This window comes from Zonotrichia albicollis, chromosome 10, assembly GCF_047830755.1.
Source record: "Zonotrichia albicollis isolate bZonAlb1 chromosome 10, bZonAlb1.hap1, whole genome shotgun sequence".
NCBI lineage: Eukaryota > Metazoa > Chordata > Aves > Passeriformes > Passerellidae > Zonotrichia > Zonotrichia albicollis.
In genome coordinates this window covers 21524893-21549726 of record NC_133828.1, presented here as the reverse complement: position 1 = coordinate 21549726, position 24834 = coordinate 21524893, and the positions used below count along the sequence as shown (strand labels likewise).

Genomic DNA, 24834 nt, shown 5'->3' with positions numbered 1-24834 from the left:
ACTGAGTTTGTAGTGATATAATCCCAGCTGGCATTGACAGAACATTGCTGTGGAAAGCTTCCACTACAGCAGCCACAGCTACTGAAGTCCCACTGTTGCTACAAGGGCTGTCTGACTGCAGTCTATTCCATGAGAACATCTCTGTGCTTTTACTAAATGCTCTGGATATGTGAGTGAATTCTCTGAGGGCTTTTTTTAATTTTTAATCCTTATCAACTGAATGAAGAGTAATTCTAGTCTGAAACCAGTGGGGTATAACAAAAAGGAAGCATTTCAGGGATTTCAGCCCCATTTCTATGGGAGTTCTAATAGCAGAGTATAACACAAATCAAGCCAGAAAGGGGAGTGAGAGGATGCTAGAAGAGATAGTGGGAAGCAGGGAGAAGAAAACAAAAACAGAAAAATATTCTCCGTTTAGAATTAGAGGGCTGGGCAAGTCCTAGGAAACATGGTCCAATCCACTTCTTGGACCTACAGGCAGGCTGATTTGTAAAAGCAAAGCAGAAATAGGTATCTATAAAAAGGAAGAGATTTTTTATTGTGAAGTAGTGCTGGCATTTAGGAAATTGGTGAATTGTTTCTTTTTGCTGCTTCTTTTTCTACTCAGCTACTTACATTCAAAGGTGAACACTGAAAGATTGATTGATAAATATGTAATGCTATGTCCAATTCCAGACAAAAATACAAAGAATATTTTGCTTTTGCTAACCAGAATATAAAGACTGTCTCACAAGGCACTGTTGGATGTCTGTAGGCATTTTTAATGTATATGATTTCTAAACCAGAGGACGTGTCTGCAGTTTACTTCCTGCCTTTAAATGATATTTGTCAGCCATTTTTTCTTGGACATTCATCCTATGCAGTAGCTGACTTTTCTGACAGAGTCCTGCTTTCCAACACAGTGTCTTGCATGTATTTCCTGGCTGACTGTGGGTGTTTACTCTTCTGGGTAAATGGCCATCTTGTTTTACAGTCCTCCAACACTCCTGTTTCCCCATCATGTTTCTAGCAGTGATTTTTGCGTGTTAGTTAGGTGTACTTTAATTTTGCACACTCCTTTTTTATTTATTTTGAACATTTATTTTGTTGCCATTTTGTTGAATACTTCCTTGTGGATTACAAGAAAGTAAATTCATAATTGGTGCTCAGTGTAACTCTCTACAGAAATTTTTATATTTGTATGTCTTCTTTTATTCATTTTCCCTTTAAGAAAATTAACCATATTTTTTCAGGTGTTGTAAACTGAAAATTTCCCAGTGAAGTAACTTCCATAAGCCAGAATTATTTTGATTTCCCCAGTATTTCTTTCAAGGGGAATGACCAGAAGTGAGCACTACAGATGTAGACATGCCCTTGTTTTATGTAGTAAGCATTCTCTGTATCCCTTCTGTCCTATTCCTTTCCAAACTGCCGCATCATCAGCATGCTCCCTAGGTGTATATACTGCTCATCTCTACAACCTGTGCTTTTGTGGGGTTTGGTTGGTTTTGGGGTTTTAATTTTGGGGTTTTTTGGGTATTTTTTTAAAGAGGATTTATCTGAATAAGGTCATGAATTTTACAGTATTGTTCCCCAAACCTCCATTTAACTTGCTGGAAACACAACTCTCCAGCTCTTAAAACAGGTTTGAGTATTTAACTGGTGGGGAAATCTCCATTGAGAAAGTCATCCAAATATTCCCTAAGCTTTTGAAGATTGCTGTGAAAGTGTCCTTTCTCTCTGTGCCTAAGGAGATTATGCTGGAGAGTGAGAAGACCTGCACTTCAGCAGGGCCGTTTGTGCTTCTCAACCCAAATATTTACACTGCTGCATGCAAGCCAAGCTGCGTCTCCAGAGGGTTTCCACCCTGGCAGGAGCAGAGCTTTGGGATATCACACACCCTTGGGCGTGCCTACAGTTCAGCAATCGGCTGCTGCTTTTTATACTTCGGTTTTGTAAGTTTTGCAGTTTCATGTTACTGCAGTAATTAAGGCCTGGCAGTCACAAATGACTAGATTGTACAGTGAAGTCTAAATCCAGATGAAGGGGATGCAGTCTCATTGCCAGCCACTAATGGAAATGAGTGATTTCTTTTGTTCTCATGGCTGACTGCCCAGGAGTATAGAGGAATCCAGGTAAAAAACACCCATTTGCCAACCAGTTCTCGGCGGTGGAGGATCTATGAAAACTGCTGTAATGAGCAGCATTATTAAAAAAAAAGGAAAATAAATTAAGAGAAAGAGACAGAAATGTAGAAAGAATTGAAGAGGTAGTATTTCCTCAAAAGAATAGCTTTCTTCTCTCAAGCATTTTAGTATTAGTTCACATTTCCTGCTCTTGAGTTTATTCCCCTGCTTTTGTGCTGTCCTCACTGTGGTGAGGCCACTGAGCCACATTGGTACAGATGCCATATGGAGCTGTCTGCATACTTAGCCATTTAAGCCCAGTTTAATAAGAGATACTTACAGAGGCTTCAGATGAGGGTTGTAGATGCTGGGAAACAAATTCCTGTTGCAATATTATGTTGAGTCCAGGAGGATATGACCTTTGCCTGCCGCTCTGGTGTGGCACACACAAGGAGGGAGAGGAAAGCGCTTGGACTGCAGCCAGTTTCACGGGATGAGGAGGGAGGAGGAGATCTGTGCTATGTCAGGAGTAGCTGGGACCAACACAGTGAAACTGTTCTGCTCACCTGAAAGCCACCAGGACTCATGCCAGTGTGTGTGGGCTTGGAAAAATCAAGTAAGAGAGCTTTGGTCTTCCTCCCCACCAGACAAGAAGGAGGAATGTTCACCTAGCAAAATCTTTATCAGTGTTTGATGCCCCTAAGACACTGTCCCGTTCCTTTGCAAAGGCATGCATCCTGCATGAAGTCAGATCTGATCATACCTGCTGCTGGCTTGAAAAATTCTAAGCTTTGAAGCATCATTGTGGCTTTGTCTTTTTTTTTTTTTTTCTTCTTTCTGTTTTTTCTCTGAAGCTGTTAATTTAAGTCTAGATATTATGGGCCAAATTCAGGTGATACAAGTCTGTATCATCACTATTTGAGGAATTCAGCTGTCAGGTGTGCTTGTCTTTTCAGTAGGTGCAGCAGCAAATTACTGTCCTGGTCTCACTGAAGTAAGTGATGTCCTTTTATCCTTTGAGTGGAGGATCTGTTCCTGTGTAAGGTTACATGTTTAATTAAAAGGGGAAACAGGAGGCAGCAGCCTTTGGAGAAAGGCTTTCTGTCTGACTGGTCTAAGGAGCGGTGAGCTGAACTACATAGTTAAGTTTCTACATAAAATAATGCCAGCCTGTAGGCTTACTTTGGAAATGTCTACAGAGGCAAACATCTGAATTAAATGATAAGTGGCTGTGGCAGCAGAGTGGCAGGTCTTCATCTCTCATTGCATTGTGCTGTTCTGTCTGCAGAAAAGCAGCAAAGTGGGAGAGACAGAAATGGGAGGCTTTGCAAAAGAGATACAGTTCTTTGCACTCAATACTTATGTGTTGCCCTGAGGCTATTGCTAAGTAGTGCTGAGTAGTAGTATTAAGCAATATTAAATCCTCCTGCTTAGGAGAACGTCTTGATTCTTACACATCTTAGCCTCTTCTTTTGGGAACAAGAGCAGGGCCAGGTTGTGGGAGCCAGAAAAACATTTGTATCTTTTAAACTATTTTTAATGCGTACTTTCTTGATGTAATTCAGAATATTTTCCTGATGGAGCTATGGAGCAGATATGAAGCTGAAGCTGCTCTGTTTGTTCATAGTTCTATTTTTGAGCTTGCATTTATGGAAGTCTGTCTAAATGTAAATCACAGTTTTGCTAATGGCAGCCTTGTTTGGAGAAGCCTCGTGTTGAAGGACACGTTCTTTTCTGTGGTGGTGGAAAAGCTGGCTGTGACCAAAAGCAGACTGACAGGCACTGGGACAGCAGTGGTTGACAAGATGAGTGGGGATTAGAAAGCTCAGCCATCTTTCCAATAAGAAATGCTGATTCCAATGGAAAAGTAGTACTTCAGACTTTCTCTGGAATTATCGTATTATTGAAGAACACATTTATGTCAAGAAAACAGGGAGAGCCAGAAAGGCTGTGAGAACATTAGAAAATAACTGCTAGCATGGAAAAATGAGTTCAGGCTGTGTAGGTGGGTTCAGCTGTGTTGCTGTGGCTGGGACGAGACTGCTGAGCAAACTGCTAATTTGCTCACAAGTCTGTCTTAAATGTAACATGCATCCTGAAACTGGGAAGCTTGGAAATGGATTAAGGAGCCAGCCTTGCCATACAATGGCAATGGGTAGTTTTCCCATGCTGGAAGCTTCTCTTCAGGTTAACCATGGAACTTGCATGATGTGAGAAACAGATTTGTGAGGGATTCTCAAAATCTGTCTGAAAGCTCTGAGTCTTATACATTTGTATGCAAACTCTAAGGTGTGCTGACTTAGAAAGGCTGTGGAATAGAGATGGCATTGTTGAGAGAGAGACTGAACTAGAAACAGGTTTCAAATGATGGCCTTGCAAAAAGACTGGGTATTTTGGAGAATTAGAACTGTTAAAGATGCATTGTAGCAAGACCGCGTCGGGTAAAATATTAGAGGATTGGTGGAAGAAGTGTTAGCAGCATTGCGAGGCAAAAGCTAATGGGCTGAAAAGCATTTATAAGGTATTATAACCAGGAAATAGGTTGGCTTCTGATAGAATGGCGTTGAGTTTTACATCTCTTATGTCTCACCCTTTATTCTGATAACAGAATAAAATCTTCTAAAGTGCCTCTCTGTTGCCCTGTCTCTGTAGAGCTGGGATTTTCCAACACACTTCTTAAAGCAGTAGCTGAAAGCAGAACACTCTCCATTTCTAGGTATGATGCCAGAAAGGACACACATTTTTGGTCACCTTGTCTGAGCCCTCCAAGACTTTCTACATTTCTGCGTCAAACTAAATTTCAATTTTGATCCATCCCGTTACTTTTGTAAATGTCTTTACAGAAATATCTAACCTGGAATTAAAATGTAACATTGTGGAGAATTCATTACATTCTTTGGAGGTTAATTATTTTACTGTTTAAAGAGATTAAGCCCTTTTTTTTCCCCTCAAAGTCTGACATTACCCCATTTCAATTTCTAGATACTGTGGTAAATATTTTTTCAGCTAGATTTTAAGAGCCAAGCCTGCAAAATTCTTTCCTTGGAGTATTTCTGTGCAGAGATCATTTCTGTTATGTTTTCACCTCCCTTTCAATAAATTAAATAGATTGAGCACATAGGTCTTACACTGTAAAGCAAGAAAATAGCATTGACTCATGGGGCCAGAGTAGCCGTGCAGTCAATTTAGGAGGTAGATTCTAGAATTGAGCAAAAACATTTTGAGCCCTTCAAATCAAAAGTAAAGTTTTGGTAATATCTGTGTCCTCAACAGATAAGGTTCCTCCAGCAGAAGAAATGGATTACTTAGCATGTTTCATTAGCTGCTTCTTGCACTTGAATGTTCTTGCCTTATTTTACTGAGTTTATTTCAAAATGCAAGATTTCTGTAATTTAATTGAATCCTGAAAACATCATCAGAAAGTGACTTGACACAAATCACGAGAAAAAGTTAATTGTCTATTAAATAAGACTCATCATTCACCATTGTCTAGCAGAATCTGAAATTAATATACTGACATTACTTAAATATGTATATAGTGTATTCTCTTGGTTAACAAAAAAGAAATCACAGTTTTAGTGCAGACTATAATTAGCTGTAAATCAACTTGTCAGAGCATTCCCAGCCTCTGGGAATTGACTAGCCAAGGACCACAGATGAAAAAGCAAGGTTTAAAATTAATTATTTAAATCAAAATTCCCTGCATGCTGGTTTAAATCACAAGAATTTATTTGTTTTGGGGTGTTTTTTTGGTTTGGTTTGTTTGTTTGTTTGTTTTTTGGTTTTGTTGGTGTTTTTGTTGTTGTTGGGTTTTGGGTTTTTTGGGTTTGGTGTTTTTTTTTTTGCTTGGAATCCCTTTGATTGAACCTACTCCATCACTTGAAAATCTGTCCTCTTTCTTATTTTGTACACTTCATTTATGTTCCTGCCTGGCATACAGCAGTTTGTGTCACAGCATTGACCCTGCAGTGCAGTCATGGTTTTGGCCATCAGCTGGGGCACGTCCCACTGGTGCTGCTGTTGACAAGTACCATGTGGTGGCACAGGGGTTCTCAGGGACAGTGTTGCTCTGTCCCATCACACAGCTGCTGTTCTGCCAAGCTGTCTTCCAGACCCCTTCTTGGTGCTCGGGCACTCCTTGGAAGCAGCTTTGCTCTCTGTCTCACTGTTCTCTCACCAGTTGGCTTCATTACATGGCTCTACTGAAACTGCAATTTCCTCCAGGTTTTATTGGCCCAACATGGTCCTTTATGGCAGGCAGAGTGGCAATGCTGATGCAGACTGCAGGGAATAAATACCATTGCTGCCTTGCAATACTGCTTAAATTGGAGCATTGTTCACCTGGCTAAAAAGAGCATCTGCAGTTACTCTCTCTTGGAAGGGGCCAGGGATGCCAAAACTTTAATAGCAGTGAAATAATTTATCAACCCTGTCCAGAATCACCCACATCTTAGTCTGTCAGTGAAACCATGTTAATTGGACATACATTGCACAACTACAAGGTGAGCATGTTAACTTCTGGTGCGTAATATAATACACACCAGATTTTTAGTAATGCCCAGGATTTTCCTTCCAAAGGGGTGAAAAGCAGGTTGATGAGACAATACAGTGTAGTTCCAGGTGCCTGAATAAAGTCCGTATCTCCCTTGTTTCTTACACTGATTAAAATAAGAGGAGATGGCCAAGGGGAATATTTGAGAACCAATTGTAAATGGTCTTTTTTAATTTTTGACATAAATCATATATTTTTTAATATTCCCCTGGCATAACTTCAAAACTAAGAAGACTTAATAATTTGGTGTCTTAAACAGGATTGGAAATAAGTAGGGTAAACTTGAAATGAATGGCCCAACTAACTTCATCACCCTAGTCATGTGAAATATAAATAATATTCAAAAGTATATTCTGCAGTATACTTGATTATTAACTTTCTCTTCTGTTTTAATCATCTAAAGTGAATTCAGGGATATTTTTTAATATGATTTTTATCTTGACAGCTGTGCTTTTATTGGAAATGCAGCAAAATCTTGTCTATCTGTATCTTCCAGTGTGGTGATCTCATTATAAATGAAATATATGTATGGTTTTAGTTGGATTTTAAGTGCTGGCAGGTGAATTTGGAATCAGTTTTAATGGAAACACTGGTCAAAGACCTCCAAGATATGTTGCAATAAACCAGCCAGGATGAAATACAGGCAAAGAAAAAAGATCATTCGCGTATGCTAGAGCCCAAGCTTGGGAACCAAGCTGATGTGCTCGTTAAAAGATTAGCTTAAATCCAACTTCAAACAGGTTTAAGATTTAACTAACTAACTTTTCTTAACTCTAGAAGGTACTATAATGATAGCTGTAGGTCTACCCAGGCTCTAGGAGGTGTCAGGGAAATCGTTGTACATCAAGGCCAGAGCCCAAATCACTAGCAGGACAGCAGATTTGTGGCACATACATGCAGCAGAGAGCTGGAAGTGCTCTGTTGCAGCTTTTTCTGCACCTCAGTTTCAATCCCTTTGCTCAGGTGTGCCATGGTACCTAATATCGCCTCAGTGCCATGTGTGAAGTGTGAAGACTTTATTTCATATATCATGTCAAAATACATTTGTCCAAAAATGTGGAGAGTTCGTAAATAACCTGTGTACACCTTTTACAGGGAGAATCTCAGGCATTAAAAGGCAGAGCAGGTAGGAAAAGGGTCAGTGTACTACAGACCTTTCAAAAAACTGTCATGTGTCTTTAAAGACTTGACTGAAAAGAGGAAAGAAATTTGTAAACAGGATCATAATTTCAGAAATCTCTGCAGTGAATAGAAAAGGAAGGAGATTTAGTAGTAAAACATACCTCCAGCTTTCTAATAAAATAGAAATATCACTTGAAATGAACATGATGCCTCCATCCAAGCCAAATTAAGTCTAAATAATGAAAAAGTATACTTTAGAAAGTCAGAAAGGTCAAGGTTCGTGACATCAAATCATGGATTGCAGCTGGCAGGCCACCTCTATAATTTCCATGGGAATAACTAAAGAAAATTGACTAAAGAAAATGACTGTAACAACTGGGACATAGCTTGAAAAAAAACCACTAAAAGCCAGATGTCTCAGAAGAATACTCTGGAAGTGTAGCAGGAGGCAGACAGGGATGGGGTTTGTCAATTTTCCTAATAAGTCAGTCAACTCCTCATAGCAAAAAGCCAGTTAATGCAATATGGAATAGTTTAAAAGTCAATTAATATTTTGAAACTAAGCAGCCAGCCTTTTTGCAAGGAGATACTATGCCGACTAAATAAAAATACTTTCAAGTGTCACATTTACAGAAAACATGGATCTGGTATGAATTTTAGTGTATAATCAGGCATAAGGACCTCCCACTCAAACTGAGGGCACCAAATTATGCTTAAAAATATGGGAGATGGAGGAAAATATTGCATTTGAACAAAAGGGCTTGAATTAATATTATAAAATTTAATGAAGTCTTGGAGACATTGCCTCAGAAAAGAAAGCTGTATTAACTATGCCTCCAGTGAGTAAAAGAACAAAACAAATGTTAGGGAACAAAATATTAATGAAAGAAAAAAAGTGTCAGTACAAAATGGTTAGGTTGAGATGAAGGATCTGTGGAAAAAAGATAAGTGAATGCAAATTAGGAAGAAGATTAATTTTAAAACCAAAAGCATATATCCCATAGAATGCATCAACAGAGTGATGTGCTGAGTGAAACCTGGGGAATAAGATGTGTGCTCCAAAATGCAAATACATCCATTGCATTGTTACGATGGATATTGAAATGGCTCAGGAGACCAGCAGGCTGGGAAGCTCAGCTGGCTGCTTTGTAGGTATGGATATTTGGAATAAAAATATTGCTGCTTATGCTGGGTTGTAATTCAGAACTCATCAAAAAGTGTGGGCTCTAGGCTGCAAAGGTGAGAAAGAGCATTGTGAAATAAGACAACTCTGCTGCAGTTCTTGGCTTAGGCTTTCCCTTGATAAACACGTCCAGAGGTGCAGCTGAAAGATGGCTGTCAGCAAACGTGCTTTAAAAACACCTAACAAAGGAAAAAATTGTAGGAAGCCAACAGTATCAGGTGTAAATATGTATTATTTTTGAGGATGTTGGGTTAGGAATTTTTGAGCAAGCTTCCTGCAGCTCTCATTTTTGTGTGTGAACCTCCTGTACGCTGTGTCATTGCTCAGCTATGCTCCTGTGAGCAAACAGCAGCTTTGCAGTGGCACCCTTTGCTCAGAGGCAGACTGCACTTAGTTCTCCATGTTAGGTCTCAATTCCTTTGTCTCCATACAGTCTTTGCTTTGCATAGCAGACTCAGAAAAAAAGAAAAAAAATTTAAAAAAGAACAATCAGAAAAAAAACCCACACCAGAATCACAGCCCTGCATGACAGTGTGTTGGCACAATGGCAAGTTTCAAGCCTCTAATAGCAAGCCATTTAAAGAGAGTCAGTTACAGGTATGAATTATGTGCATGTTTAGGAAAGAAGAAAGATTATGATGAAGTAGGAAAGTGGATTGTATGTGGACAGTCTTAATTGCATGCTGCAAGGTAATGACAAGCTGTGAAATCCTAAGACCTCAAATCTAGTTCTGTGTTCTTTTACAAACACGTAGGGGACAGAGTCGTGAGCACTCCGAGTGCCACCCACCGAGAAATGAGAAGCAGGGTGGGGGAGATGTGAGGAGTGCGGAAGCACAAGGGCAGCGCACTGAGCAGACCTGCCCTTGTTTGTTATCCTTGCTGAAACCCTGCCTTGTGAGGAAAGAGCTTTTATATAAACTGGTGATTAAAGGAAAGAGGTATCTAATTTGGGATTAAGAGAGTTGCTGAAGAATTTAATAGTAAAAACAGTGGCTAGAGCAGCTGTTTCAACACAGTTCAGACAATTGGCAGCCAAACTGCTTCCATTTCATAAGTAGGTGACATATTTAATTTCTCTTCACAGAAGTCTTAAATATATCAGGAGAAAATGCACAATTTTAGAGGGCTTTGTCCAAATGCCTTTGCTCACATTCACCGAAGGCTTTTTTGTTGCTCTTCAAGTATGATGTTTTAGAAAGTCATGCTTTGGATGGGTTGATCCAGCTTGAGAACAGCCAGAAATTTACTACTAGTAGCTAGTTATGAGCCTGGTCCAGAACCACTGCAATCCATGGATGTGTTCCTAGTGATTGCAGTCAGTTTAGGCTGAAATGCAACCACTGTTGAAGCACACTTTTTGATTTCTTTGCTGTCTGGGTCAATCTGGTGGTAATTTGACAAACTCTGATTGGGTTACTTGTTGTTTTCCGCCAGAATTCTGCCCACCAGTGTTAGCAGTTTCTCTCCAGATTTTGGATATCCTAGCAAAAGGAATACATCTTTTTCGACTCTATGTATTCTTCCTCAGCCCATCCAATCTTATCACAGATATAAGTGAAATAAAAGTAGTCCTTAAAAATGAATGTGATTCAAGGCTGTTGAAGAATTGCAAACATTCAGATCACTAGTGGTTATGGAACAGTCACTTTGTTAAGAGCAAGAACAGAACTAAAACTCCTATTCTACCCTGTTAGAGAAGATTAATTCCTGCTTTCTTAAGAATCTTTACCCTCATTTCCAGGCTTGGAAAAGATTGCATTGTTCTAGCATTTAATAGTTATGTAAATTAGCACTGATTTTGTCATTTAGCACCTGTGCAAAATTTTTTGCTGGAACAGTTCTTTCAAATATGGCATAAACAAAGCATAAGATGCACAGTGATACTGTTCTTTTGTGGATGCTTATTTGGAAAAATATGCATGAGCTATTGAGCATGTCATGGATATGCAAAGCTCTGTAGGCGTGTGGTTGGTCTTAAATAACACATAGGCCACTAGTCAGACTTTCAGCAAGCTTTATTTTGAAAATATATTAAATACCATCATGCATATGCTAAAAACTTAACCACATCTTTAGGGTAATGGTAATGTCTTTACTCAAAATCTTTGTCTGCCGAACATAACTTAGGCTGGATATAGATATTGACACAACTTCTGCTGGCTTCTGCCTGGTATTGCTGTGGCCTCCGCTGCTTCTGTCCTCTGTTCTGTGTGAGCAGATGGGATCCTGCAGCTGTTTGAATAAATATTAGTTTTAAAGAATTATGCTGCTCTGATTAACCATTCAATGAGGGGGGAAATGGCAGGGGAGAGAGCACCTAAGGAATCTCTCTACTTCAGGCCTCTTGCCCAAAAGCATTCATTTAAATGTTTGAGCAGTGATGAGGTGAGGAGTTATATAAACGGGAAGCCGTTCCTCAAATCACTATCTTCTCTCTGCAAAGAGTGTAATTGATAGCTTATGTGCTTGCAACAGCTGAAAAAATAGAGCAGAACATGCAAACACATCTACTGTATAACATACGTGGGAAGCAAGTGGAGGAGAGTGTTAACTGTAATAGAAAGTGAATTATCTGCCATTTTTGTTCCACCCCAGATGTAATTCAGCAAGGAGATTGGATCTGTGCACTAGATAGTCTGAGACAGTGCCTTGGAAATTGGCAGTCAGAGTTCCATCCAGAGGGCAGGAAATGTGTGCACAAAACCCAGCCCAGGTTATCAAGCAAAACCCCAAGCCAACAGGGGTCCTTGGATATTGAGTAGCTGGCACTTTCCTTCATTTAAAGAAGAAAAATAGCTCTTCTTTTACAGGTGAGGGGAGATGCTTTGAGAGCAGTCTGTCATAGATCATGGCAAAATCTGGCAAGAAAAACCAATCTCAGGATGATTTCACAGTGAAAATTCATGTGACTGGATTTTTGCTTGGATCTAGGGGCTAGTTAGTGCACTGCTCTATATATACCCATGTGTCTCCAGGTTTTGGACCCTCATTTAGGATTTTTGCTATGAGTTTTGGTTCAGTCTGAGATCCTATGCTTTAAAGAAAAGGTATGTTTGTTTACTGAGAACTGACTTGTCTTCAGTATAGAAAGAATGTATTTTTAGAAGCATGGTATGGCCACAGTTTCTTCCCTGTTTTGCTTTCTTAAGGAGATAATGGTGATACGCTCTTGAACTGAACTCAACCAGCCAACACAATAGCTGGGACAAAGCATGTAGGAAAAAGGATGCTAACAGTGCTTCCTCCAAAGATGCTCAGGCAGCAAACACACTTTACAGCTGTACATTCAGCGATTAAAGATTTCCAGAATCAGTTAAAAGCTTTGAGGATCCCAGAAGCCGTGCTCAGAAAACCCATGTGCCTTCTCTGTGTGTAGACTTCTGGTAGTCTTCTAATTAGCTTTGTAGAGGTCTCTGAAGGCATCTGGGTTTCTCACTGACTCGGGAATTAGGCTGAATTTAGGCTGCCTGAACATGCCAGTGCTGGGTTTGAGCATTTTTGAGTGTTTCTGTATGGATCTCCTTGCCCCTCTGGAACGGCAAGAGGGAGCGGCGTGGTGGGATGGGCTGTGCTGTGGTACTGACTGCACCACGCTTTGTGGCAGAAAGCACAGAGCAGATCGGTTTAAAACAAAAGGGAATTAAAAAAAAAAAAAAAAAGAAAGGCAAATTCAATTAGTCATTTGAAATTGAGTTGGGGTTTACAACTTGAATTTTTAGGCCCAGATCCATCAGAGCACTTAAGCACCTGCTTTACCTTGAATACAATTTGCTTTTCAATAGTAGTTATTTGCTATCAGAGAGCTCCAGGAAACCTGGGCTTAAATGGACATTGTAAAGGATGAAGGAAGGATGGCAGACAGGCCATCTTGGAGAAATTTCTCTTTTTCACTCCCTACACCTTATGTGGTTTAAATAATGCCTGCTTAATGCAATGCTTTGTGTTACCTACTCTGTAAATAATGTCGGGAAAGGTTATTTAATGATAATTTGACTTTTTCTTTGAAAAGACTTGTTACTAATCTTAACGTAAAATCTCTTTAGTATTATTGAGGGGAATAACAACCTAATGTCATTTTGGTTTGATTTCTTTGTATGAGGGGGTGGCAACTCTCCCTTGTCTCTCCTCACCAAACATCAGAAGCAAGATCTGTTACTGAGAGATTGCTGCAGTGGTACTTGGTCTTACAGAGATTTCATCAGAAACATTTCGTTTTTAATGAACAATGGAAAATGTTCAGCTGTCCATTATTGCACTTCTTTGTACACAGTCTAAAAATATAAATGGAAATTATAATTACATCTGTAATTCCGGGTCCCAGCTGAAATCGCTTTAATCTCAATGTGAGGGAGAAAAAATCAATACAGAACCCTTAACCCTGGTCTTTTCCTCCTAAGATATTTCATTTTCAGTTGTGCTAGTTTATACCACAAGTTTTATAAGTTTTTCAAGGAACTTTAGTATACAGAGATGATTTTGCATCCTCAAAATGTCATTGCTACTTTGTGCTTTTCTGATTTAGAAATTGTAATGATGTTCTTGAGAAATGGATTATGTTGTAGCTGCTTGATATAATATGATATTTCTCTCTTTTACTTTTTGTTCATTAAAAAGCAAGGCCTTTGAAATGTTGCAAAGTTCTTTTAAAGAAAATCCTATTTTACTGGCAGTAGAATTACACATTTTTTTTCTTTTTTTTTTCAAGAGGAATCCAAGTCAGAATTAAAGATTTAACATTGGGATTTGGAAAAGACATCTTTCTCAACTCACCACAGGCTCTCTCTACTCCATTGTGCTTTTTTCCTATAGGCTTCAAATAGTAGGTCTGTCAAGGTTAAATATGATCATGTTTGGGGGTTTTTAATATCAACATCTGCAAGTACAGAAATGTCATCAAGTGTTTTGTGTTTCTGAAACCTTCACCTTTCTGCAAACCCAAGCTGAGACCAATAGTTGCTTTTGTTTGAGTTAACATCTGAGGAGGAAGGGTGAGGTTCTTTTATGGTCTAAGACCTTTGCAAACTATTAATTGCCCACGAATTGCAGCTTCCTCTGAAACATCTGGTTCTGGTAATAGTCCAGACATGATGCTGCAGATTAGGGCACACTCTGCTACATTGCCGCAGTTGCCACACTGTTAGTGATCACGGATCTAAACATCCACAGAGCAGAGGTGTGCTGTTCATCTTGGCAGAATATCTTCTTTCTTTGTAATTGCATGTATGTACCATTTTCTAGATCATGGGCACAAGTAAAACATAAATTAGCAGCATTCTGGTCAGGCTTTTCTCTGAATACCTGAAAGACACAACTGAAAAGGAATGTTTCCACTTGAAGTGAGGCAACCTACGTTTAGTACCCGAGGTACAATTTATTTGCTGTCTAAGGCTGTCAAGCCTTAACTTCCTGATTTCGTTCCAGGATACAGATGTTTCATTCTCTCCCTGCCCTTTCCTCCCCTTGCAGATACCATTCTATACAAAAGCCCAATCCAAAGATCATTGAAATGCTTCCATTGACATCCAGAGGCTTTGGCTGGGGCTGGACGAGTCTGGGGCACAAAGTTCTTCGCTGCATCGAAGTTATTCCCTCTTCTCAGTCTGGTATCCAGGCAAAGCACAGATGTTTTTCCATCTTTACTTCCCCCTACAAAGTATCTTGATGGGCTTTTTATGAGCTTGCCACTTCAACTCTATCACACTACGCAATCTGAAAATACTTGGAGAGATATTATAGTAGTGACCTTTATTGTTCATTAGTGAATCAGCAGCCTAACTTACTGTGGCTTTAAATGAGCTATATAAATTGGTTGTTATTTTCAATGATGGTTCCCTTGATTTGAACATACTAGAGCACAGATAATTGATTGATTCATTATGTAAAAGATTGTTTCAAGTTAGAGGGTGGTTTTATTTAATTTTTTTTCTCCCAGCCAAATTGAGATATGCTGTCTAGAATCTTGGCCAGGTTCTTACCAGGTTCATATCCGGAAGCACTCTTGCTTCTCTGTTTCTCAGTGATGGCACACAGCAGCCTTCCTGGGTGGGTGGAGATGCCTCTTTGATTGTGGTGCTGTTCCTTGTAATGTCAGCTGAAGCTGCTGCCAGCATAGAGTCCTGCACATAAGACTTCGTTGCAGATGTGTCCTTTCAAAATAAATTGAAGTCTGTACCAGGTAGTCCTGTCCAAAACCTCTCTCTGTCTCAAGGCTGGCTTGCCTCTACCCTGTATTCCAAGTGCTATGCTGTCACCTCTCTCAGGTATCACTAATTCCCAGCTATTGACATTCCTTTGTCAAGGATGCAGTGTTTGGGTGTGTCTTTAAAGCATTTTTTTTTCTTTCTTCAGCTGTGAGCTCCTCTTTCAGCTTCAGGAACCTGATGTCTTCTGTTCTAGATACATAACTAAGCCGATAGAACTGTTACAACAGCCTGTACTTGCTTTCTCTAAAAGGTTGTTTTGCTCTAAGATCTTTGCTGTTGCAAATTTTATCTTGTTGTCTGTCATGCAGCACAGTGTGCAGATGGCACGGAAGTTTGTTTAGAAGCTACACATCTCATTTATTGGAAGTGTTGGGGAGAATGCATGTAGATCAGGGACAACTGGTGAATACACCAGTTCCCAAAGAGCAAAAGATGCTGCATGCCCAGGGACCATACACATAAATCCTGCTGTGGGTGCATGGTGCTGCCCCAGGCCAGGAATGCATGGAAGAAAATCACACAGATCTGATGATGTCTCATGTCATTTGGGACACATGGCTGGCACTGCCAGGGCTGGCGCTGCTGGCAAGGAAAGTGAAGAAGAGAGCAGTAGCCAGGCCAGGAGAGGATAGTGGTAAAAAATGTGATGGGTTCTAGGAACCCAAGCCTAGTCCTTGCTGAAGGAGGCAGAGAGGACAGTGGGGACTGTGGCATCTTGTGCTGTTGTCTTGTCCACCCACCTCCATCTTGTGGTCTAATGCGATGACCTCTGACTTCCAGATTTGCTTAAGGAAACAATGTCCAGCGAATTAAATAGGGAAGAACTGAGCTCAGATGTGTATGAAAGTCAGCAGTTATGTTGTTTTCATGTGGGAATGGTACTTATTTCTGTATATCTATAGGCATTAGAGCTAATACCATATACATGAGTAAAAACTCAACCTGTACCCATAAAGCAGTTGGAAGCTGTATTTTGCATTTCTGCCATACTCAGTGGTTCAGGTCTCAAAGCAACCTCACAGTGATGTACTTGGCAGTGGTGCCATATGTGCGTGTCTCTTTCAAGCACAGCTGTTCTACAGGACATCTTGAGGGGGTGTTTGCAGATTCTCATCTGTGTCTCACTTCTCCAGAAACTGCTTTTGCTCCCAGGATCTGGCGTGCCAAACCCTCCTCATCAACTCCTGAGCAAGTCAACAGCCTGTCCCAGGCTGCTGCCTAAGAGAATGGCAGGGCTTTGTAAATAAAGGAAACAATTGAATGATAAGTTCACACTTCAGCACGCTGCTTAACAACCTGATAACAGTTAATTACATACAGTATTTTTAAATGCAGCAACAGGGAGATAACTCGTGCAGAGGTGGAGCACAGGCCCTTGGGCCTCACGACCGGAGTTTAACCTCTTACTGCCTATGCCCCTAAAGAGGCTGGTGGCTGCAGCTCCGAATGTCACCAGTTCTGAACTTCTACTGGCCAGCAGTGACTCGGGATCATGCACGTGAAGTGTCCTCAGCTGCAGCTGGGGGCAGGGGGAAGCTCTGCTCAGTCCCAAATCTCGTGGGTCCTGCTTTGAGAGCAGCCTGTGAGCTGACAGGCAGAAAAGGTGGGGTGATAAGCCCAGGGCTGCCTCCAGCAGAGGCAGCAGGTAGAGCGGGTCCAGCCGGGAGTTGCTGCTGCTGGTGTAAGTGCAGGAGCTCTGCAGGAAGGAGCCAGCACAAACACAGCTGGAATGGGCGCTGGGGCCGGCTGCGAGTCAGCAGCTGCGCTCAGCGCTACCGCTCCCTGGGCTCCGGGTGGGACATTTCCGTCTGGCCCAGCCCCGTGGGATTGAGGGTTTGACCCTTGTTATTTAAAGCACAACGTCAGGACATCTGCTGTCAGAGCACCCGCAAAGTTTGTGGCTTAATGCAAGTCTAATTAACTGATTTGCCTATCCAAATCTGGAGATTTACACACTTCTATAGAGGCAGCTGTAAAGTTATAACTTCAGCTGTTTATCATGCCCTGAGCCTTTAAATCTCAATTATGAAAGGTGGTGTTTAATGGCTAGCTGGAAAATGGGTGGTTACCAGAGTGTTAATGGAGTGCGGCAAGCCAGGAAATGTATAATCTAATGCCTGTATAGAAATGAAAGGTTCTAACAAAAGAAAATATTGGGGGGAGGATGTACTTACAGGCTGTTTGTGCTATTTAGGAGAAAATCAGTACATGAGCAGTAGGGAAACAATGGGGACTGAAATACTGCCTGAAGAAAGAAATAAGAGCTGCTTGTTTTTAAGGTATCTCTTGCTCCCCCCCCCAAACAGCCATCCTTCTTCTCTGGGTCTTGAGCTTTGCCTTTGTTACAAAAGGAAAAAAAAAAAAAAAGAAAATAATGATTTGTCACAGTGAGTTTTACAGAATGTCTGGACCAGAAAGAAACATTGAAGGAAAAAATAACCAGCTACGTATTCCTTTTTTACTGAAGCATGGTTTTACTACCCAGTTTGTGCCATTGGAGGCAGAATTGACAGCCATACTTCATCATGGCAATGGGAGAAAGTGCTGCAAGGAGTGCTTTAATTTAAATGAGAAATGCTCTAAGAGGGAAAAAAAAGCCTAAAAGCTTGGTAATAACATTAATAACCACTTCTTACAGGTTTTTACTAGCCCACTAAAGATCAGACAGCATGTTAAGGTCCCAGTGGCTGAATAGTAAAGACCTGGGCCCACGTTATTATTACTTAGGAAGATTCTTTTAATGATTTCTGTTATTAGTTGAAAATCATTTGAATAGTACAGCTGAATGGTCACCATGCTTTAAATTCATTTCGAATGAAAAATGAGAACAGGGTAGAATTTGGGTTTATGCATTTCTGAAAGCACTCCACAAAACCAGCGTGGATAGCAGTTGTGCTCTGAATGGGCAGGCAAAGGGCAGAGGTTTCCCTGCTGGGGAGGAGCTCTTCTGGACTGTGATCAATTCCTTCTGAAAAGCAATTTTGACTATGGCAACAGAATTTCTTTTAAATCAAATTAAAAGCTCCTAAATCACCACAGACTCCATAATTTCTACTCACATAGCCTTCAAAAAAGCAGAGACCTCCAGTAGGGGTTGGGATGAGGCAAAGGCATCCAGGTGGTATTTCTGCCTTTTGTGCTGCTGCTGCACTGAAGCTGAAGTGTTGGGGTTCACCTCTGCATCTCGCTCCCCTCTCCCAGGCTGCCTGCTCTTGAGGAAAGCAGCTGCCTGTTCTCAGGGCAGGGGCAGCAGCTCCTGTCTGTTGGGAGTTGCTACACGGTAAGACAGGCCAAGTATTACCACAGCACAGCTTTCACTTTAGCATCTTGCTCCAGTGGCAGTACTTTTTTGTATTCGTTTGAATTTGCATTTAAATGCAAAATTCAACCGAGAAGCCTAAACAGTTGCTTCTCTTGCTGGCTTAAGAAGCATATGTCCTTTAAAAAGAAGTTTTCTCCCCTCCAACGTCACTTGGTTAGCATCTTCTCAGAAATGTGACTCAGAAGACCAAAGGCCAAGAACTCTTTTAGTCTATAGGAAGAGCTTTTGGTCCCCACTGATCTGCAAAACAAAAGACCAAAGGGACCTTGAAATCTCAGCCAGGTCTCTCCCCAGCAGAGCATGGGGGTTCCTGAGCAACAAGCATGACTGCTTAGCATTGAGAGTGGGTTACCAGTGCCCAGAGGTTAATGACTCACACGGCATTATGTTGTGCTGAATAATGAGGAACATCTGAAATGACACATGTTGTAATGACTTGCTACTTAAAGTACCAATCTACTTAAGATCCCTTTAAGCTTGAAGAGATCACAGAATAACAATGTCTTGTTCAATAGGTGCTACTTTATTTTATGCCTTCTGGTAGAAGAGATGTACCATGCCTGAGAGCATATGAACAAAACAAGTGAGGAATTGAGTAGGAAGGATTATTGCACTAGTTGTTGTGAATGCTTTTTAGGCATTTATAAAGCACCAGCTAGCACATTTCAAGTTTTGTTTTTGTTGATTTCAGGGTTTTAATCCTGGTTGTCACAGTTCCTATATTTGTAGGTTGGATTTAGGGAAGGAGAGAAAGGGGAGCTTTGCCTGCAGGATGAGATTATCAGAAACTGGTCTGAGATTTGCTGTGGAAAATAAACTAATGCTGGAGCAAAGCAGCAACACTGTCTTATGGTTTGGTTGCTGATGGGAGGGAGTTTAATTTAATGGCACTCTAAATTCTGATGTTAACCAATCTGTGACATAGTTTGCTCCATTAGGGATTGAGAACAATCTATTTTCTGGCAGACAAAATAAGTTGTTCGTGCTGTCATAAGAAGTCATACCTAATCTTACAGAAAAGTTTTAGACCTGTCAGACACTGCTTGCCTGTCTTACTGTTGTTTCTGCAGTCTGCTCTCCTGCATGGAAAGCTGGTACGTGACTAAATTGTACACTTGGTCTTAGATGTAAAAGCAAGTGTGACACCTGAATATCTCCAATTGCTAAAAATGGCCCAGGGAGCAGCTGGGGCCCAACACCTCTGTGGTGTGGCCCTCTGCAAACAATAAAGGACTCAGTTCTCCAGCTGCTTTAAGGCTGGACTTCAACTAGAGAAATATAAACACTTCTCTGCACTTACCTGCTGGGATTGTGGTGCTTTAACTGTTTGTTTCTAAATATTTTAAGCTGTAATATTGAAGAGAGAGAGAAACTGTGCATATAAACTCTTATATTTGGGCCAGTTAGCACCACTTTAGACTTTGCAAAAGTGTATGCAAGACAGGAGAATCAGGCCTGCCTGCATTGCATCTGGAATGTATTGCTCGAATTTCAAACAAACTTATCTGGACTCGTCCTTCTCCAAACCAAAACCAAATAGGAATTCTTTAAATAGGGAAGAGAGATTCTTCCACTCTTACACCCCCCACTCACACACACACCCCCACCACTTTGAAATGCAGGTCATTAAAAGATCATTATTTTTATGGGTCTGCAAAGCCTGTAGAAGTCAGAGCTGTGTAATATACATTGCAGAGTGTTCTGCTAATCCAGTCCGACCGCAGCCGTGCCTGGCCCAGGGAAGAGGGTCTGGTAACTGGAAACCTGACACTGAAGGAATTCCAAACACAGTCCTCAAACTAAAAACAGCTCTCTCTGCATGGCATGTGCTACATGAGAACCAGGGATTGTATTCGTTTATGTTATCTGATTTTTCAGCCTTGTATTGTTGATAAAAGAACAGGAGAAGGAAGCACCTCCACCAGCTCAGCCCATAAATAAAGTGTGTATGGTGTGGTAGAGGTTAGTATGACATTGCAAGACATCTGCCTTCTTCTGTGGGGTACAAGCCTCTCTCACAGACAGCAGCCACGGAGCACTTCCTTGTGGTGTAGATTCTTCCCAGCACTAAGATACCAAATTTGATTCCCAGTGAATTTTAAATGCAAACCCTTTATTTGGCTGTGGGAAGTATTGATCTGAAAGGGCAAAGAATATTTATTATAGGATTATCTCACCTATTAAGATACAGAGACCCACCTTAATGCATCTCAGTGATTTCTTTGAAATCTGCAGTGATTTGAAATTTCATTAATTTATTTATGTTATATGCATGTTGAATATTAAGCAACAGGAGTTCTTAGAGCCACTGACTACAAACAGCACTGCAGTATCTCTAATACTTCATCTGGAGAGATAGGCACTATGTGATCTTTTCAGTTAATTGTTTTTAGTGTTTGTTGAGAAGAGCTTTATAAAGACACAGTGTAATGTATTTGATACTTCAAGATTGTTTGTTTGCATAATTTAATTCTTACATCAGCTTCTCTTTTCTTCTTTAAAAGTAGTTCCTCCTGGCTGAGAACAAACATCACACAATCACACTGCATACAGTGGAGTTCTTCACTGAGAATTTGGACACAGATAGGATCTTGTTGCTTTCTCCTGTTCTTTAATCACAGCCTGGGCTGTCTGATGCCATCACCCAGAGTCTCTGTATGTCTTGCTTAGACATGAAAGAGACTGCAGCCAAATGTGGGCTTTCCATTTGCTACTTAGTCTGTGGCTGTCTTTGAAGTTTATTTCAAGAAGTACTGTCTAACAAAGTAAGAAGGCAGGTTTTCTTGTGAGATTATATCCCTTGCAAAATATTCCCTCAGCAGCAAGGAGGAGATAGTGATGTAAGAAGAGAGCATTCCCTTCCTTGCTTTTTACTAGGTACTAAGAGGGTGACCTCTGTGACTTTCCCTATAGAACAGACGCAAGAAAAACCCTTTGTCACAATGAAATCCAAACCCCCAACGTGATGGGGACAGCACGAGCAGTTAGACCTTCATTTTGCTTTTCTTTCCTTTCAGATAGCCCAAGCACATGTCTCCAAGGATGTTAAAGGTGACCTGCAAATGGAGGTTATCAATGAAATGCAGTAAACCTGAAATGTAATTTTTTTTTTCTGATTAGGTTTTTGAAGCATCAGGTATTTATGCCAGTCTACTCTCTAAGATTTTCCACAGTTGAAGAATAGCTAAAACGGGGTTAAAAAAAAAAAGAGGAAACCTTCAGACACCTGTCCCTAAATAGTATTTTGGGTAAAGGGAGTCTTTCCTAAGTGTTCCAAATCCTGTGGTTCAGTTTTAAATACACCCAGAAGCTCTTAAAAATTCTGCAGTAAAGCTAGAAGATACTCTATTTTTTTGTGCTTGGAAGATAAATAAAGCAGACAGAAAAACAAACCTGCTTTAGGCTTTACCTGTCATAGAGAAAATAACAACATATTAATTGAATATCAGTCACAAATTATCTGCCTTTCTTGGACAAGTCTACTTTGTGCTCCTAATGCTCAAAATAGATCGCAGTTGTTAACTGGTGAATCGTTTTAAAAGATAAACTGGTAGAGCTGCAAACCAGCATATGAAGTGAAACATGTTCACAACTGCCTGTATGTGATGTGTAATTTCTCTGCAGGGGAAGGAGGATGAGACTTTGCTTCCTCAAAGCAGAAGGGGCACCATTTTAAGGGACACCTTGCTCATGACATTTTTGACAAGTGTTTTCATTCTGCCCCACCAGTTTCAGTCCTTTGTGGAGCCTGGTGCTTCTCTCTCCCTTCATTCAATTGCTTCCTGCAGCAGCAGCCTCTGCTTTTAGCTAGACCCACATCCATAATGCACTTTCCAGTGGGACCCAGCAGAGCTGAACTATCAGCAAAACCAGGTTTTGAGCTCTGAGATCAGTTCCTTCCCAGGATGTTGTGTCAGCTTCCCTGCCTTCTGCCTGCCATTAATTGCACTGTATCCCCAGGTCAAACAAATGGCCAAAAATCTGGGAAACAGCTGACAGTCAGAGCAGCTCCTACTCAGCATGTCCTCTCGGAGGGCACAGTCCTGGCCTGGTCCTTTTGAGTGGCTGGACCTGCTTGACCCAATTTGTGGATTTTTGATCACTCCCCTGGGTCACTGATTTTCCACTTGAGATTATTGTTTTGACCCCCACACCATGGGTCACTGGGGAGGTGTGATATGGCCCTGTGAACTCTGAACTCATCAGAAGCCAACAAAAACAGTGCAGAGAGGAGAAGAATTTCATTAGGACCTCCTCAGAGGTGGTAGTGTCTGCTGAGGGAAAAGGTAGGAGTTGTTTTCCTTCTTGCAGAAACAAGCACAGCATCTACAAGGGACTGCCAAGTAGAAAGTGTTTGGTTTGGTTTGTTTTGGCAATTTCTTTAAGGATAAACAACAGCATATACTTTTACACCGTGAGCTATCGAGTGAGAAGGTTGTTGGTTCAGAGGAGCTGTCCTCTTCCTGCTGGGAACTGCCCTCAGTGTCCCAGACTTACTGCTAATGGTGACAGCATTTCTGCAGGCAGAGCTTGGTATTTGCAGTTGTTTCTTTTACCTTAGAAAGATTAACTTTCTGACGCTTAATTTGTCACACTTGAAGCAGTTTTTTCCTGTTTTTTAAGACTGGTCAGGTACAGGTTCATGGAGACTCTGTAGGCTGGTTGGTTGCACTGTGAGCAGCTCCCTGAGAATGAACTTCACCAGGCTTGGATGGTAGGTGAGGAAGAATGAATCCTTGGGAAATATTTTGGCTTCAGCATGCTGTGCTGGTCATAAAAGGGAAAAAAAGTGGTGTCATTGTAGCTTGTGTACCTGTGAGTGTAACACTCACTGGGATCGCTAGGGAAAGTGACCTGGAGAGTGTGGAGCAACCATGAGGATATCTTCTGTGAAATCTCCCTCAGTCATGCTGCCCAGAGTCAGCCTTTTGGACAGTTACCAGTTTCCCATGGTTGTACTCAGGCAAAAATTCTGCTAATTGTTGGCTATATTACTGCTTGTATTATCCCCAAGGCTGCTAAAATAACTCACATACCCTTGTCTTCCTGGGGCTTTCCTAAAAGGTTCATGTGAAGTGGATTCCTGTCAGGTCTCTGTGTACAACCTGTCATGACTCTGGGCAGACTCAAGAATTACACCAGCTAAGGGTGTTTTTCCCTCAGAGAAAGGAAACTGGTGCTGACAGTGAACAACTTGGGGTTCTATCTTTTAAAGAAAGATTTTGCTCTTCCCACATGTTGTTCAGCCACAGATGGTGTTAGCTGTAAGTGAAGCAATAGTGGATTTAGTTTGCTAGGAGAGGGAGCAGCAATGGAGATCTGATGGCATCAGCTCAGGCAGCCTGGGGCCATTTATCAGGTCTGGCACGCTTTGATTGCCCAGGCACATCTTCACTTCACAGTCCTGGGCCAGAGCAGCCTGAGTGCACAACCCTCTGCACAGTCACAGCTTCTGTGGCAGCAGTGTAACACTCATTCCTAAAACTGGGCTGGCTGAGTTTTCCTGGGAACAGCTCTTTTGGCTGGATGGCAAAGCACCCCTCTTTTCCTGCATCTTGCAGAACTCGGCATGAGTTGTGTACTGGAGGCTCAGTATGTCATGCTGGTGGCTCAGTCCCATTGTCAGCCATCATTTTGGTGCCAATTAATCTTGAATTTGTTTTTCAGAGTAATACAATTTGCAGTTAAAACTCTGTCCAAAACCTACCACTGGGTTTTCAGTGAATTCTGGGTCAGGTTCCAAGCTCAGTCCTTTTTTAATGTGATCCACAAGAGTTTCATTGATGATAGCTGCCGATGAGAACACCTTATAAAACCAATGTACAGGATTTTGAGCATGATCCTTATATTAAAAGGTGATGGGTGTAGGTTTGACATTTGTTCCTCTTGGTGTGCTGCTTGACACAAAGCAGTTCCTACCATAGCAGAACCTTTTATGATTGGAAGTACATTTTTGTTCACAGAGGCATTAAAGCTGAGTGTGATGGGACTGGCTAGTGAACAAGCCTTCATGCATGTGGAAAAAATCGTGGAGCAGCTCTTTGGGCTGCTCTGGAAATGAGGCTTTGTTGCAAGGTGTAGGTGTGTGAGCAGTGACGGTAATTGTCTCAGTACGCACGGTTAAGAGTGGTTTGGTATCTCAGAGAGTGGCTTCAGGCCCTTCAGCACTTTGTCTGGACTGTCTCACCAGGAGGTGGGGGGGAAGCTGGGAGTGCCTGTCTTTTATAATGTTCTGTTTTTAAAGCAAAAAGTCTCTGGGGAGCATAGGGTCCTAAAAGTCCAAGGCCTGGAATGCTTCCTTTTGCTCTTTCCATTTTAAACAGGAAACATTTGCACTAAGTTAT

At 41.2% G+C, this 24834-nt stretch overlaps 1 protein-coding gene across 4 annotated transcripts in view; it reads left to right on the top strand.

Moving 5' to 3' along the window:
- The window catches only part of PARD3B (par-3 family cell polarity regulator beta), a 394022-nt gene that overhangs the window by 363179 nt on the left and 6009 nt on the right, over positions 1-24834 (top strand). The gene's annotated exons all lie outside the window — the stretch shown is intronic.